Source organism: Spinacia oleracea, chromosome 1 (assembly GCF_020520425.1).
Source record: "Spinacia oleracea cultivar Varoflay chromosome 1, BTI_SOV_V1, whole genome shotgun sequence".
NCBI lineage: Eukaryota > Viridiplantae > Streptophyta > Magnoliopsida > Caryophyllales > Amaranthaceae > Spinacia > Spinacia oleracea.
Window position 1 is genome coordinate 42,416,286 of NC_079487.1, and position 3,869 is coordinate 42,420,154.

General features: G+C 36.1%; 1 long non-coding RNA gene across 1 annotated transcript; it reads right to left on the reverse strand.

Moving 5' to 3' along the window:
* Positions 1-3,078, reverse strand: LOC130465841 (uncharacterized). Its single transcript, XR_008925859.1, has 2 exons — positions 2,836-3,078; positions 1-268 (listed from the first exon to the last, which is right to left on the reverse strand). It is a non-coding gene; the product is annotated as an uncharacterized lncRNA (long non-coding RNA).
* Between the last annotated feature and the right edge of the window lie 791 nt (positions 3,079-3,869).

Below are 3,869 nucleotides of genomic sequence, written 5' to 3' on the forward strand. Positions count from 1 at the left end.
CTTATTTAACGAAAAATCAAATGAGCAGGCAATATAAAAAATCTATCCAAGCTTTGAAAAACGAATTTTGTTTCCCCCCCTCGGGACATGGCAATTCCGCACTTGGGTTGATATATTCTTCAATACAAACTCGATAATAACCGCTAGGCACAGGTTTGAAATTATTCTTGACCACTTATCCTTCCTTCCCAACGTACACTTCTCCAAGGACAACTATATGGACACCTTTGTCATTCTCAATCGGCAAGGAACATCAATTGCTAACACCCTAATCATAAAGAACATATATGTAAAAGTATTGGTTAGGCTTTAGAAGGAAAGTATCTGGTTAGTTCTGATCAGATCAGTTCTGATATTCTGTTCTGATCAGATCAATTCTGACCAGATCAGTTCTGATCAGATCAGTTCTGTCAAATCAGTTCTGACCAGTTCTATGTTTAGGATTTCAGTTAATAACTCTAATTTTAAGGCTGTATAAACAACATAAGCAGGCTGCAAAGAAGAAACAAGTTGGCCAAACAAGAGCAATTTAACCTTAAGTTGAGCTACTTATAAAATTCAGCTCATCAAACACACTTACACTTTCCCTTATCCTCTTTTCCTGGGAAAGATAGAGGTGATTTGGTTGCGACAGTTCAATATTTATGTGTTGTTTTTTATATTTTAGTTGCACGCACATTTAGGTTTAGTTGATCATCTCTGTTTATTCCCTGTCAAGTAAAACTCACCGAGACAATTCTGAACAGGATGGCCTAACTGCAGGTGATGTGGAAATAGCTGATTGGTTACGTAAAAATTATTCTGAGAAGAATATTATACTTGCTGTCAGAGCTGGCCTCAGAATCCAGAGCTCGGCTAAGAACTTCCAGCTTACTATGGAGGTAAGATTAACATTAATAAGGACGCTCAAGCATTCAAGTTATTTTCGTAATATGGTGTTAGTTTTAAAAATTATTGACAAACTAACGCGCCAGTATACTAACAAAGCATTACAATTTCTAGCTATAACTTCAGAAGTTCTAGTAAATAAATTAATGACATATTTTGTAGGTTAACGGAGGACAAACCATCCTACAGCTTGGGAGAGTTGGCAAGTCAAAATATGTACTGGATTTTAGGTAATTAAGTCCATTATCTTTCTAATCTAGCTACATTGTCAATTGATTTTGAGAAACTTGGATTTTTGACATAATTGGGAGGTTGACTTGTGCCCAAATCTTTAATGAAACAGGCATCCACTGACTGGATACCAAGCATTCTGCATATGTTTAGGTTCAATCGATCCAAAACTTTGTTGTACACTCTGAAAAGCTTCAGTAAGTTCACACAAGTCAAATCCGGTTGAAGAAAACACAGCCTAAGACTATCATTTCATGCAGCACGGGCCTTTGCTGCTAAGTGTTATTGAAAAGGCTATTTGTTCCAACATACACTCAACACACTTATAATGTTCTTACAGTTTCAAGCATTGAACTCTGATATTTTTTGTTGCTCAACTGGATAGCCAAGTCATATTTTTCCCAACCAGAAGTAATGACACCAGTTTTAAGAGCGATAATATCATAACCACCCCCACCTGAACTATTTAACACTCGGATTTATTTTATGTTGCTAAAGTTTCAGTGAGTTGAACAAAAAGAAAAAATGACACGAAGACTTTGTTTTGGGCAAATAAAGTAAATTATATTACCAAAAGGAAGAGTAGAAATGGGAAAAATCCATTACAACACTAAGCCACCAAGCCAACAGTGACAACATCTACCTACACAAACAAGCAACTAACAACTTAAATAAATCAGCAGCTTACAAGCTCAATAGAAGCTCTAGCTGCATCTCTAAAAAGAGTTTCCCTAAACTGATCAGCAAGGGATTTATAATGATGATTAAATATCTTATCATTCCTATTTATCCACAAAGAATAAATGCTTTCAGCAAAGAATATGATCAATAGCTAGAGCTTCTAATCCTAGGGAATTCAAAGAATTGGTGTTCTACAGATTAAGCATTGGCGCGGCAGAATATGATCAGGGCATTCAAAGAATTGGTGTTCTACAGATTCACCAGATAACCCACAAAGAAGGCATGTATCAGTAGCTACTACCTTCCAATTGAGCATCCACCAGACACGAGCATGAAAAAACACCCAGGCTATCAGTGCCGAGTAATACTAGCAATTTGCATAATCCTAGGCTATCATTTACATAATCAGTAAGCCTAATTCTAGACTCATAATAATATTATTCCCTATTATGTGAGATAGTCTAGCTTCACAAAATAATAGCTAATTACAATGGTTATCAATATTTAAATTTTGTACTTTATTTGCAGTTTTTATAGGAAATATTTTCTATTAATTTGAACTATAACAACAAGGCATAACCCCAAAGACACACCTAACCAGAAGAACACCAAGCCACTAGACACGGGCACGAAAAACACGTACCCAAGCCACGAAAAACACCCAAGCCACACCTAACCAGAAGAAAAAAGAAGCACAAAAAATACAGAACATTACATATCAGACTTCAAGCTATTAAACCAAAGACAATCATCATGCTTCCAACAAACTTCAACTCTAATTCTCTTAACCACAAAATCGGGGATGCAAAGACTAATTTACCAGATTTTTTCGACAATCATCCTAATAAATTAAATGTAATTCGATTTAATCATTATACCCTCCTCTATGATTCGACCAAAAACTTCAATGAAAATATTTTTCACGCAATTATTAAGAGTTTACAACAAGAATTCCATATAAGATATTACAATTTGATAATTAAAAACGTTATTAGTTGAAGGATAAAGATGTAGAACAAAAATAAGAATACCAACCTAAAAAATTGGAGTGTGGAAACTCGACTTCACCAGAGATTGAAAAAGAGCGACGACACTGCGGTGTGGGAGATTGGGGTGATGTGCGGTTGTGGTTTGGATTTTGCGGGAGGATGAATTTAGGTTCTGCGAGAGGATGAATTAAGGTTAACTTTGGAATAGGTTTTGTGGGGAGGTTTTTTTTTTCGAGTTTCACAATCTGCCGCGCCAATGCTTAATTGAGAGAGATGAATTTGTTTTTTCTTTTTTTTAATAAATGGGAATATAGTACGCCCATCTCACTTCATTCAAAACACAGCTCTATAACTAAACCGTATATTTGTATATATTAAATATAATTTTTTATATTATTGCAAAATATATAAAACGGTTAAGCCAGCTAAACGTTCTCTATTATTTCTCCCACAGAACTGTTATCATTGAAATACGTTCTCTATTATCCTATGATACGCTTAACACATTTAACCGTACTCTATTTAGCGTTACCTCAGTTGTAGAATCCACAATAGTTCTTTGCTTAGCACTTTTCTAGCTTACTGCCCCGCCATTAAGGCAGAACACAAAACCAAACCGTGATCTGAAATCATCTCTGTCGGTTTGAAAGCTTGCATCCGTATAGCCTTTAACAATCAACTCATTTGTACCACCATAGACCAGAAATTGATCCTTTGTCCTTTTCATGTACTTTAGGATATTCTTGGCAACAGTCCAATGCGCCTCACCTTGGTCTGACTGGTATCTGCTCGTTGCACTGAGTGCAAACGAAACATCCGACCTTGTATAAATCATAGCATACATGATAGATCTAATAGCCGAAGCATATGGAATTCCACTAATCTTTCTACGCTCATTAGATGTCTTGGGACACTGAGTCTTGCTTAGATATATGCCATGTGACATGGGTAGATGGCCTCTCTTGGCTTTCATCATACTGAACCTAGCTAGCACTTTGTCAACGTAAGTGCTTTGGCTTAGTCCAATCATACTCTAGGTCTATCCCTATAGATCTCGATGCTCAATATGTATTGTGCCTC